General features: G+C 38.5%; 1 pseudogene; it reads right to left on the reverse strand.

Annotated features, from left to right (window-relative positions):
• Nucleotides 1-12,907: 12,907 nt before the first annotated feature.
• On the reverse strand, nucleotides 12,908-13,559 carry LOC144253625 (transforming acidic coiled-coil-containing protein 3-like; annotated as a pseudogene).
• Between the last annotated feature and the right edge of the window lie 963 nt (nucleotides 13,560-14,522).

Consider the following 14,522-nt stretch of genomic DNA (forward strand, 5'->3'; position numbering starts at 1 on the left):
TCCTTTCTGCTCTGTATCACAGAAGGGTGGATAATTGCAGGCTGTGTTTTCTAGGGTCCCTGTGGAGAGCCTCACAGGAGACTAGAGGGTGGAAGGGAGGGAAGCCAGAATGTTTCTCCTGTTCCTTCTCTATCTCGTGCAACATCGATAGCCATGCTGAAACATCCTCTGTGGCTCTGCATCCCACTGGACAGACTCTCTGTGATTCTGGTCTTTCTCCTCACTCCTCACCTCCAGAAGTATTACCTTTGTTCTTGGACTCTCTGACCCACAGGGTCTGCAGCTTCATGCCATCTGCTTGGCTTCTCAGTTTGGTGTTTAGAGCTGTTTCTGTTTTCTCAATTGGATCCCACAAACCAAGATTCCTGTAGTAAGGAATGGAATCTGAGACAATATTTTTGTGTATACCATTCATTTCAAGGGAATCCCAGTGTTTGACTTGAGTTCATCTTTGTATTTGCCGAGTCTGTGACCTTCTCATCCATCAGATTGAGTTGGGCTGGGGGTCTAATGTTAATCTGGCCTTTATGCATTTTGATTTACTACTTAGGAACAAAAGGATTGACAATAATCTTAAAAGAAAATGACTCCTCCTGTAGTGGCTTGAGAGGCTGAGGCAGGAGGATCATGAGTTCAAAGTCAGCCTCAGCAAAGCGAGGCACTAAGCAACTCAGTGAGACCCTGTCTCTAAATAAAATATAAAATAGGGCTGGGGATGTGGCTCAGTGGTTGAAAAAAGAAAGAAAGAAAGATAGAAAACAACTCCTTTGAACTTTGATGCTTGAAAGTCTTTTCTGCTATATCCATCCTGCCTGGATATCTCATATGGAAATATTCATTAATTTCCAAAACTTACCTTTAATAGTTCTGTTCTTTATTTTACGCTTAATAGTTCTTGTTAGATTTTTATTTTTTGATTATGACACTTCATGTAAAATCCAAATCAAACTGGCTGAATAAGAAAATAAAACTTATTGATTCTTCAATTGGCCAATCCACAAATAATGATTAAGATAAGGTCTTACCCTGGGCTCAAATGATTTGTCTATAATCATTTTTTTTTCTTTTCCCCCCTCCATCTCCATCTTTCTTAGCACATCTTACTCAGAGTTGTTTCCATCCTAAGGAAGTTTCCATGCATGGTCTAAAGTCAGGTCTAGGCAGTCCCAAGGTCTAAGTACTCTTTCCTTTCCACCTAATGGTGAAGAAACAAATGTTGGAATGGAGTGTCCTTGGTACTGATTGGCTTATGTTCCATCATTCATATGTTAGGTTATGTTCTCAGCCCTGATTGGCCTGTGGTGGGTCCCACTCCCATTCCTGAATTAATTGCTGTGGCTAAGTCAATACAATACATTGATAAGCCTAAAAACATACAGAGTAGATGGGACACACTGATTGGTGTAAGCAAATATAGAGCTGGACAGAATGGGAGTGGGCATATTAAAAAATTACAGCTCCAAAATTTGGTAAGTAAAGAAATGGATTCTATATAACATAAAGAAGTAAACTCTGCATTTCCAATAAAACCATTCTTGGTTTTACTTAGTTTACTTAATGCAGCAGTAAAACTATTCTTTCTTCAATTATAAATCAATTGACAATACATGTACAGGCATATATGCTTGGAAGGAGAAGACAAAGACAAAAGCTTACTATGTCAGCTTTTGACATAGTAAAAAACACATCAGAAAATGAGCCATTCCCTAAAACAATGCACAATTAGAACTGAAATGATCACACCCAAATTTGGAGGAAAATGTTGTCAATTAAAAAAAATGTATTGAACCCCCATGAGAAATTCAGCCAAAATTTCATCACTACATTTTGCAAAATGGTAACTGTGGCAACTGAATATGCTGTAAAGGTCTATACCTCTGTATACACCTCAATTTGAGGCAGGTTGTTTATCTGTTATTCTTTTTCATATAGGCCAATGAGCAGTTCCATTGAACAAAGCTTCCTTTGCCCCCATTCCTATTTCTCTCATTTTTTTCCTTTTGGTTTGGCAGGTGCCTAGATTTTTATCTTTGCACAGGACAATGAAACAGCAGATGATCTGGTAAAAGCAACAATGAGAACAAAATCCCATGTACAACTGTAGCTTAAAATAAAATGAAGTGAACAGTGATTCACTTAATGCTATTCTTACTATTAAATCATAGTTAATTATTATAAGTTAAGAAGAAAATATGTAAGTCTTAGTGAATATGGTTGATTGGTTTAATAGGAGTGGGACTAGACAGAATTCTATTCTATTTTGGCATGTGTGTGGTTTTTTTTTTAATTTATTTATTTATTTCCAAAGTAAACTCTTCATTTTTTTTTTAAAAAAACCTCAGTAGACTTTTGGATATTTGAAGGAGCTATTGTTCTGAAGAGCTTGCTGTTAAGATTTTTTTTAATGCTAATCAATTAAACTAAATAATTTTGGGATGGCTTGTTTCTTTTTTTTGTCTTTTTTTTTTTAATGGTTGTTCAAAACATTACAAAGATTGCAGAATCACATCGGTTACACATCCCCATTTTTACATAATGCCATATTAGTAACTGTTGTATTCTGCTACCTTTCCTATCCTCTACTTGGATGGCTTTCCTATCCTCTACTTGGATCCTCTACTTGGATGGCTTGTTTCTAAAATCAACTTGGAAACCACCATAGAAATAACAATAGAATACAGAAAACAGAGCTATAATGAAACTGATGTCCAACTTTGTTCTCTAGCATGATTGGGGGGGAAATGTTTTAATCAGCTAAATATCTCAAAATGAGTTGGTTAAAACCAACAACCAATTATTATCCTTTATAACCGATGCCTCTGCATAGTAGATCCACGGATCTGGGCTGGACACTGACCTCAGCTGGGCTCCCTCGTGCCCCCATGGTTAGCTAGAAGGTTGGCTGGGGCTGGCTGGTCTAGGATGACCAGGGGCTGGGATGAAGCAACTTAGCTCCATGTGTTTCCCTTTCCTTCCCAGGAGTTGGAATTCTTCACATGGCAAAGGTAGGGTCTCCTCCAATAGAGCATGGAAACCTAGAAGGTCTTGAGAAGATCTGAACTGGAACATTATCAGTTTGATGTTGTTCTCTCAGCAAAAGCAATCCAGATTCGAGAGATGGAGAATTTGATAATTCCTCCTGATAGAGGTGGTGAGAAGGCACTGAAAACTCCCCGTGGACACAGGAGGAATATAATTGGGACCGTTTTTATATTTATCTACCTCAAGAAACTTGACTTAGCTCAACTCACATGATAAACATCTTATTTTTAGGGGGGAAGAGTGATATTAAAATAAACATTATGTGTGAAAGAAGTTCCCATACCCAATTTAGAAACAATCTGGTTTATTAAAATAGAAACATTCCCGCCCCCCACCAAAAAAAAAAAAATCCTTTTTTTAGTTTTCTGATTTCTACCATTCGTTGACTTTTCCAATCATGGTAGAGAGAAACTTTCATATTTAACTTATTGTTAAATTTTGATGATACTTGAATTTTTTGACCTTTGTAAATAAATTACTAAGGGGGGGGGGGTTTTGATTTTTTCATACTATGGGAATAGTTTCTATTCCTTTCAAGTACCTTTAAATGAATTGCTATTTATATTGGAGTACTTGAAATTCTTTCCTGAAAAGGAAGACCGTGATTCCCAGTTAGTCATTTCTTCAATGAATACTGATGGAGTGAAACCTCCTGAGCTTCAGAAGCTGGGCTGTGTGCTCAGGATACAGTGGAGAGAAAGCAGAATTCCTGCCCTCATAGAGCTTGCATTCTAGCAGCAGGAGGCTGGGCATGAGAAAAGCTAAGGATTATAACAGGACATTGGAGAAATAGGTTGAAGGAGAGCTTCCTTTATACAGACAGTTCCACCTCCATTTATAGGAGTGCAGAGAAGGTGAAAATTGAGCAGAGACTATTTTAAAGGCAAGAAGGCTATCCCTGCAAAGGGCTAGAGGAAGAGTTTCAGAGGAGTGCAGAATTTCATGGGACCTCAAGACTCCTCCTTGGAGTGTTTTAGGAATGGAAGCCCAGTGTCACAGGCACTGCCACTTCTCTGTCCTGTCCTTTTAGATCTATTTCCTTCTGGATACTTTCCCTCTCAGTAGCAGTATGTGTTTATCTTTATTGGAGGGATAACATCAGACTTCCAAAATTCATTTGCATGCAAGTCCTGAGAGCTAGAAATTCCAGAAACGTACACCCCGATGTGCCAATGATTGATGTGCTTGGGGATGTAAATTCTCCAGCTCCCTTGCCCCTGACTGAAGGCACCTCCTCAGATCTCACCTGTGGAAGTGGGTTAAAGATGATATAATTGAAACTTTGCTTGATCTTTCAGTTTCCTTTCCTTCTGTGTCCCACTTCCTCACTTTCCTACTGATTTTCCCTAGAATCCTTCCTAATGCATGGCTCTCACATGAACTCTTGTCTCTGGGGTTCCTGACCCTAGGCAGATAGTGACAGTGGAGCCTACTAAGAAGAAGGAGGCATGAGATAAGGTTGCAGGGACAGACAAACCAGGAAGATTTCATAGGCCAGAGCACAAGCACTGGAAAGACATAGCCTGACTTTCTTTTAAAAAAAAAAAATCACTCTGTTTGACAGAGAGGCTATGTTGGGGGAGAGAATTGGTTGGAGGAGGGCAAGAGAAAAATCTTGAATCAAATCCAGGGACACTTACTTTCCTTTGTGCTGACATCTCTACGAATTTCTTTTTTATCTTTTCAATGGGGATAAAATGATCTACCCCTTGGCTATGCCTCAAAGATGGTGTGAGGAGAAAAAGAAAAGTGCTTTGCATAAACTTAGAGCTCCCTGGAAAAGAAGTGCCCAATAAAACCCACAATTATTATTGATAAAAATAAAAGTAGCAATGCAAGCTCATAACCAGTCTCTGGAGGATTTTCATATATTAATGGGAAAATAATATGTAATATAAAAAATTGAAATACCTATTTCTAGGTTTCTCTTTGTTTCTAACCATTGCTGCTCCTTTGAGTGTTTGTACAGGCAGATACAAATATTTGTGCCCCAACTTGGTTCTCTCTGTGCTACAGATGAGGATCTTTTGGAAAATGGCAGTGATGATAACAACACTGCAGATTTTTAAAATTCCTCCTTGAGGGAGGGAATAGTTTATTTTAAAAGTAAACAAAACAAAACAAAAGAAAACCCCAAAAACAAAACAAATAAACAAAAATAAAAATCCACAGTCACAAGCTTTTATACATGGAGGCAAACCTGTTGTTGAAAAATACTGGTTTACACTCTAGATAAAATGCACACGTCCACAGAATCCCATACAGGGCAAGTGAGTGTGTTTGTGTGTGTCTCTGTGTGTGACGTGTACAAGCATGCAAGCCTGGTAGACATTGTCTGCTCACTGGATGCTTTTCCAACCCAGTGTTTGGAAAGTGACAGATGGATCAGCAATGGCTGAGAAGCAGTGACACATATCTGGCCAGCATGGTTTTGATTGTATGTTGGGTTGCTGGCCAGCTACACACCAGAACTATTATTTTAGAAGGCTGGAAGAGAATTATCCAATATCAATGGGAAGAGAAAGAGAGATGCAGGAAATAAAACAGACACTCTGTGTGCTTGGGGGATGCAGCAAAGGAAACAAAGTGGGATACCATATCAATTCTACGTAAGAAGATTTCAAGTTCTCTGGGACTTCTAATTCCTCTTCGTAGAAAGACCATCACTTTACTCCTGGTATCAATGGCTTTCAATAAAGCACCTGTGTGTCTGAAGCCACATCAAACTGTCTGAATTCACTCCAGTGCTCCCCAAAAGCAATGTCTTTGAATATTTGGGTATAATTGTCACCATAATAAATTCTATTCTAATTATCCAAGTGTTTTAATCATAAGAACTCTCATAGCTGAAATAACGCAGAACACACAGTAGTCTTGGGATTGTAAGTCTCTATCTCCAAATAATTCCTGTAAATTCTTCTTATCCCTGTGGTTTTTCTGAACCACATACCAGGTATCACCTCGAGTGCCGTAGAAACGTGCTTGATGTGCGTGAACGTCAGAGGAACAGTATTGAGACTCAGCACCCGAGAAGATTAAATATTTCAGTGAAACCAGCAAGAACAATTGGGCCAATAGGAAAAAGCATGGAAATGTTTGCTTTTCTATTTCTCTAAAAACACCCTTCTGGTATTTTAAGGTGCATAGTGTTTTAAAATATACTGTGCTTGAAAAATATGTCGAAATTAGGCCAAACCATTCAGTGCAGTCTAGACTCTGCTATAATGAGGATACTAGTTAAGGATGAGGATACATGTTAAGTCACTAATTTAAAAAAAAGAAAACCTGAATTGAATAAGGAGCCCCCCGCCCAACCTAATATGTCTTTCTTTTTAAAAAAAAAAAAAAAAAAAAAGAAGGCCTGGGTTATTAAGCTAAATCTTATCCTTGTTTTAGCACTTGTCCATTGGCTGCTTGATAGGGTGGGAGATAGTTGTGAAAGTTGGTTTTGAAAAATGGTAAGACAGAGTGGCAGAGTATGATAGAGCGACAGATGCTGCATTGCTGATAATTACTACCCAATAGCTTTAGAGATCTCAGAACCTGGTTCCCAGTTGCCTCTGCCCTTATTCTCCCTGGTCTTCATCTTCTGCAGTGTCTCTTCTATGATTTGGGCCTCCACACAACTCACCCCCAACTGCTTGTACATTCTTACACTAACTTCTGAAGATTGTCTTTTCTTCTTTTAAATGTTTACATTTTTAAAAGTGGCCAAGGATACCATTTCCAATGTAAAAAAAAAAAAAAAAACTGGGTCCTAGAACATACTGATTGCTTAATAAATATGTGTTGAGTGAACGAATGAATGAAAATAATTAGAAAATATAACACAAAAGAAGAAATTAAGAACTGGTCACAAATTTACCTTGCAGAGATGAACAATAACACCTTAGTTTTCCTCCTAAATATTTTCTGCAATTCTATAAACAAACAAACAAAAAAAATGAATCACTTTGTCTTTACTCTTTTGTTATTTAACTGTTTCCTCAGCCCCTGAACATCCTTCCATGACAATACATAGTCTTATGCATCATACTTTTAATGGCTACATAATAATCTGTTTTATAGAATATGACCACGAATTGTTTAATTAATGACAATGACATTAATTAAATTGACAATGTCACAATTTGACGTTTCTATTGCTGGACATATATATTTTTTTTTGCTATTGTAAATAATGCTGTAATAAATAAACTAGATATTGTTGTTCAGTTTTTGAATACAATCCTAATAATTTCCTTAGGATAAATTCCTGGAAGTGAAGTATTTGGGCCAAAGAATATGTGTATTTTAACACCTATTGACAAATCACCTATGATTTAGAGAGCAGATTTCAATATGGTATGAATTGAATCAATTTATTTGAATACCTCTTTCTTGTGGCTTTGATTCTAGCTCCTGAATTAACCAAATTCCCTTGTAAAATAGAGAAACAAATAAGCAGGAAACCAGAGAGAATAACCCATATTATCCTTGAATTCTAAATTCAAGCTCAAATAATTAATCTAGGCCGTGAGTAGTAAACTACAGCCTAAGGGTTAAACCCAGCCTGTTTTTGTATGACCTGCAAATCAAGAATCTTTCCTACATTTGTAAGAAAACATTGAATAAAAAGCAGGGGCTAGGGATTTGGCTCAAGTGGTAGTGCGCTCTCCTGGTATGCATGAGGCAATGGGTTCGATTCTCAGCACCACATACAAATAAAAGATATTGTGTCCACCCCAAACTAAAAATTAATAAAATTTTTTTAAAAAATTAATAAAATATTTTTAAAAATTAAAAAAAGAAAAGAAAGCAAAAGAATAATAATATTTTTATATGTGAAAATTATATGAAATTTAATTCTAGTGTCCTTAAAGCCTTATTGGAATGCAATCTCTTATTCCCATCCGGTCTATGACTGCTTTTGCATTAGATGACACTTCAGTACTTGCAACAGAGACTATAAGGCTCGCAAAACCTGAAATATTTACTATTTGGCTTTTTCCAGAAAAGGGTTTGCTGAATTCTGAGCTAGACATTAGGCAGTCCAAGTGGAATAATTCTAAACTCTAGAAAAATGAAATTTGCCATGACAGTCACCACATTACCATTTTTAGAGACTTGCAATCATGAGCACTTCCAGAGTGTACGGGTGAGATCTTGCCAACCTGCTACTGTCTTGACCTTGACCCCAGCATTTCATGAATGAGAAAATCTAGCACCTCAAACCGCAAAGTACTCAGACTAGGGGTTTTCACGGTGAGCATTGACAATTTCCCAAGTCCACAGTTTTAGCATCATTGATACTGAGTCCTGAGGGCATGCTTTGGCTAGTGTGGCTGACGAGATGAAGTATGGCTCCCTTATTAACTTGTCAAAGTGCGGTGCAGCTGCATCATTTGCTCACCCATTTGCTTAACTTAAATAAAGGTTGGTGGTTAGGCTTCTGTTGCATTGTGCTCTCCTGCTAATTATCAGTGTATTTGTTTTAGAGACAATTAGCCACCTGGTTCATTCTCCCATTGAAGTCAGGTCATCATGAGTTACATCTGCTTTCAGGCCTCCTCAAGTCCAAGACATAATAAAAAGATGATGGCTATGATTATAAAAATCGTGCGGGGTTGGGCATCCATGGTACAGCATATTGAATTCCCAAAGAGGATTGAGTCGCCTCATTGTGCTCACACAAGCTCCTTTCTGCCAGTCAGAAAAGAAGAATGTGAACCAAGAACTCTTCTTCGGTAGAGCCAGAAAACCTTTAGCAAGGGATGAGAGTTTGCAAAGGTATCCACAAACAATGAACGGCTCTGCAAAGTGAGACCCCATTCCTCCCTGGGGCGCTCTGCTGACTCGATGAAAAAGTGACAAGTAAGCATGCTTTAGTGCTTGTGAAATTTGCATAAAATTGAAGTTGTTCAGACCTGTGGGTGTTGCCTTTTAAAAAAAATGTGCCCGATAATGTGACATAATATTATGCATAATACACATTTGCTTTTATAATCCCATATGCTCTGGCAAAACTTAGCATTTTGGTGCAGAGGCTGCATTCTGCTAGGTCCGTGCTGAATCGCATTGAGGATGGAGGCATCCTTTGCAGCTATCTGAACCCAGGAACTGAGGATCTATGACACTGAGGCACCAGGATTAGATGGAATGTTGGACTCTGAGCATGTGTACTGACTATGGAGAGGGAGATCTGATCTGTGAGGCTTAAAGTAATCAAACATGTGTCTTGGCTGTGGAGGAACTAGATTCCAAAGAGTGAAGTCAATATTGAACAATCTGATTTGGCTACCTTAGTACTAGTCAAGTGGAGACTCTGTGAGCCTGCAAGTTGGGAAGAATTGAGCAACTGTGCAAGTTACCATGACAGGTCAACTGGACGTACTCCACACACCTGTCACTCTGTGCACCAGGGTGGAAAGTCACAGTGCATGTATGGTTTAAACTCAAAATCAGCAAGCAGTTTAAGCATCTAAAAGATGTTGATTTACATAAAACTCAGACCCTCCACAAAACTCTAAGAGATTATAGCTCTCACTACAAGTACACAATGAATTATTTTTTTAAAATTTTTATTTTTATTTTAGATGTTGATGGACCTTTATTTTATTTATTTATTTATATGTGGTGCTGAGAATCAAATCCTGTGGCTCCCATGTGCTAGGCAAGGCATTCCTGTATATCAGCGACAAATCCTCTGAAACGGAAATGAGGACAACTACTCCATTCACAATATCCCCCCAAAAAATAAAATACTTGGGAATCAGCCTAACAAAAGAGGTAAAAGATTTATACAATGAAAATTACAGAACCCTAAAGAAAGACATAGAAGAAGACCTTAGAAGATGGAAAAATATACCCTGCTCATGGATAGGCAGAACCAACATCATCAAAATGGCGATATTACCAAAAGTCCTATATAAGTTCAATGCAATGCCAATCAAAATCCCAACAGCATATCTTGTAGAAATCGATAAAAGAATCAGGAAATTCATATGGAATAATAAAAGACCCAGAATAGCAAAAACAATACTAAGCAGGAAGTGTGAATCAGGCGGTATAGCGATACCAGACTTCAAACTATACTACAGAGCAATAGTAACTAAAACAGCATGGTACTGGTACCAAAACAGGCGGGTGGACCAATGGTACAGAATAGAGGACACAGTAACCAATCCACAAAACTACAACTATCTTATTTTTGATAAAGGGGCTAAAAGCATGCAATGGAGGAAGGATAGCATCTTCAACAAATGGTGCTGGGAAAACTGGAAATGCATTTGCACCAAAATGAATCTGAATCCCTATCTCTCGCCATGCACAAAAGTTAACTCAAAATGGATCAAGGAGCTTGATATTAAACCAGAGACATGGCATCTGATAGAAGAAAAAGTTGGTTATGATCTGCACGCTGTGGGATCGGGCTCCAAATTCCTCAATAGGACACCCATAGCGCTAGAGTTAACAAACAGAATCAACAAATGGGACTTACTCAAACTAAAAAGTTTTTTCTCAGCAAAAGAAACAATAAGAGAGATAAACAGGGAGCCTACATCCTGGGAACAAATCTTTACTCCACACACTTCAGATAGAGCCCTAATTACCAGAATATACAAAGAACTCAAAAAATTAGACAATAAGATAACAAATAACCCAATCAATAAATGGGCCAAGGACCTGAACAGACACTTCTCAGAGGAGGACATACAATCAATCAACAAGTACATGAAAAAATGCTCACCATCACTAGCAGTCAGAGAAATGCAAATCAAAACTACCCTAAGATACCATCTCACTCCAGTAAGACTGGCAGCCATTAGGAAGTCAAACAACAGTAAGTGCTGGAGAGGATGCGGGGAAAAGGGCACTCTTGTTCATTGCTGGTGGGACTGCAAATTGGTGCAGCCAATTTGGAAAGCAGTATGGAGATTTCTCGGAAAGCTGGGAATGGAACCGCCATTCGACCCAGCTATTCCCCTTCTCGGTCTATTCCCTAAAGCCCTAACAAGAGCATGCTACAGGGACACTGCTACATCGATGTTCATAGCAGCTCAATTCACGATAGCAAGACTGTGGAACCAGCCTAGATGCCCTTCAATAGATGAATGGATTAAAAAAATGTGGCATTTATATACTATGGAGTATTATTCTGCATTAAAAAATGACAAAATCATAGAGTTTGGAGGGAAATGGATGGCATTAGAGCAGATTATGCTAAGTGAAGCTAGTCAATCTTTAAAAAACAAATACCAAATGACTCCTTTGATATAAGGGGAGTAAACAAGGACAGGGTAGGGACGAAGAGCTTGAGAAGAAGATTTACATTAAACAGGGATAAGAGGTGGGAGGGAAAGGGAGTGAGAAGGGAAATTGCATGGAAATGGAAGGCGATCCTCAGGGTTATACAAAATGTCATATAAGAGGAAAGGAGGGGTAAGACAAGATAATACAAATGGAAGAAAGGATGTACAGTAGAAGGGGTAGAGAGAGAAAAGGGGAGGGGAGGGGAGGGGAGGGGAGGGGAGGGGGGACAGTAGAGAATAGGACAGACAGCAGAATACATCAGACACTAGAAAGGCAATATGTCAATTAATGGAAGGGAAACTGGTGTGATACAGCAATCTGTATATGGGGTAAAAGCGGGAGTTCATAATCCACTTGAATCAAACCGTGTAATATGATGTATTAAGAACCATGTAGTGTTATGAACGACCAATAAAAAAAAATAAAATAAAAAAAAAAAAAAAAAAAAAAAAAAAAGAAGACAAAAAAAAAAAAAAAAAAAAATAAAATTTTTATTTTTATTTTAGATGTTGATGGACCTTTATTTTATTTATTTATTTATATGTGGTGCTGAGAATCAAATCCTGTGGCTCCCATGTGCTAGGCAAGCTCTCTACCACTGAGCCACAACCCCAGCCCAGATTATTATTTTTATTGGTTCTTTTTAGTTATATATAATATTAGGATACATTTTGACATAATCACAAAAGCATGGAATGGAATTTGTTCTAATTCAGTCCCAGAACTTCTTCTCCCCACTCCCACTCCCTCCCTCTACTGCTGTTCTTTCTACAATTTACTTACAGATTTTATTTTTAATTAGTGTCTTCTGGACATACTTGATGTTGAGATTCACTGGGGTTATTCATGTATGTACATATGAATATTTGGTCAGATTCATGCCACTATTCTTCTCTTATCCTGTTTCTCTTTCCTCCCTCTCAATCCTCTTGGTCTACTCCACTGATCTTTCCTCTGTTTTGATGAAATTCTCCCTCTCCCCCTTATTTTGGATTAGCTTCCACATATCAAAGAAAACAATTGACCTTTGACTTTTTGGAACTGGTTTATTTCACTTATCATGATAGCCTCCAATTCCATCCATTTACTGGCAAATGCCATAATTTCATTCTCTTTTGTGGCTGAATAATATTCCGTTGGGGATCTATCTATCTATCTATCTATCTATCTATCTATCTATCTATCTATCTACATGTCTTTTCTAGTTCTGTGAAAAATGTCATTGGTATTTTAATGGGGATTGCATTGAATCTGTATAATGCTTTTGGTAGTATGGCCATTTTGATAATATTAATTCTGCCTATCCAAGAACTTGGAAGGTCTTTCCAACTTCTAAGGTCTTCTTAAATTTATTTCTTTATTGTTCTATAGTTTTCATTGTGGAGGTCCTTCACCTCTTTTGTTAGATATGGATTTCCAGTTTTCCCAGCACCATTTTTTTTTTTTTGAGCTTAAGGGAAACTTTAGTCTTCTTTTAAAAGCAACCTATTTTGAAACCAAGTTGAGGTTAAGAGAGAAGAACACAAAACTAAGACAAATCAGATGGACAGACAGACAGGAAAAGGCAGGTGTGGCCATGGCCCTCATCAGATCTTTTCCATCTTAGAGATGAGGTCATCACAGATCCTGGTCAGCTCATCGTTTTCTTTAGTCTTCTGCTCCACAGTCTTCTCCAGAGAGTGGATCTGCATCTGTGCCTTCCTCAGGCTCGCCTGGTAGGCCAAGGCCTCCGCCTGGGCCTTGCTCCGGACCTGGGTGATCTCCTGGTTTGCCAGCCTGAGCTTCTCCTCCATGGGCCTTCAGTGCCTGGTACCTCTGGCCCTCTTTCTCCATCCTCACTATGTAATCCTCTACGCACTTCTTCAGTGACTCTTCATTCTTGCGGTAACCTTCAAGTACCTCCTTCTGTTTCTCGAACTGCTTGAAGAGGTCAGAGAAAGACTTTTCCATGGAGTTCAGATCCATAGTGAGTTGGTCTCTTTCTTTCAGAACCTTCTGGATTTCGGCTTCAGCAAGCTCCTTCTGTTTCTGAGCCTGGCACACAAGCCCTTCAAACCCGTCCATGACTTTGACTTTCCCCATCTCCAGGTTCTTACGCGGAGTTCCTCACACCTGCTCTTCAGCTCCAGGTTCTCTTCCTGTGTTGCGCTTACCACTGTATCCAGGTCCCTCTGGCTGTACTGCAGGACGTCCACAATAGGCCTGACAGACAGCGGGGGGCCTCCAGGCGCTCTCTCTCTCTCTCTCTCTCTCTCTCTCTCTCTCTCTCTATATATATATATATATATATATATATATATATATATATATATTCTTTATTTGTCTATTGAAGGGCATCCAGGTTGCTTCCACAGTTTAGCTATTGTGAATTGAGCTGATATGAACATTGATGTGGCTGCATCACTATAGTATGGTGATTTTAAGTCCTTTGGGTACAAACTGAGGAGTGGGCTAGCTGGGTCAAATGGTGGTTCCATTCCAACTTTTCTAAAGAATCTCCATACTGCTTTCCATAGTGGTTGCACCAATTTGTAGTCCTAGCAGCAATATCTGAGTGTGCCTTTCCCCTCACATCCTCGCCCGCATTTATTGTTGTATGTATTCCTGTAACTGCTATTCTGGCCGAAGTGAGATAAAATCTTAGGGTAGTTTTAATTTGCAATTATGTAATTACTAGAGATGTTGAACATTTTTTCATATATTTGTTGATCAATTGTATATTTTCTTCTGAGAAGTGTCTGTTCCCCTCCTTATCCCATTTATTGATTGGGTTGTTTTTTTAGTGTTAATTTTTTTCTTTATATATCCTGGAGATTAGTGCTCTATCTGATGTGGATGTGGCAAAAATTTGCGCCCAAAATGTAGGCTCTCTATTCACCTCATTGATTTGTTTCTTTTGCTGAGAAGAAGCTTTTCAGTTTGAATCCATCACATTTTATTAATTCTTGATTTTATTTCTTGAGCTTTAGGAATCTTGTTAAGGAAGTCAGGGCCTAATCTGGTGTGATGAAGATTTGGGTCTGCTTTTTCCTCTATTAGGCACAGGGTCTCTGGTCTGATTCCCAGCTCTGTGATCCACTTTGAGCTGGGTTTGGTGCAGGGTGAGAGATAGGGGTTAAATTTCACTACCACATATGGATTTCCAGTTTTCCCAGCACCATTTGTTGAAGATGCTATCTTTTTTCCAA

This window comes from Urocitellus parryii, chromosome 3 (genome assembly GCF_045843805.1).
Source record: "Urocitellus parryii isolate mUroPar1 chromosome 3, mUroPar1.hap1, whole genome shotgun sequence".
Classification (NCBI taxonomy): domain Eukaryota; kingdom Metazoa; phylum Chordata; class Mammalia; order Rodentia; family Sciuridae; genus Urocitellus; species Urocitellus parryii.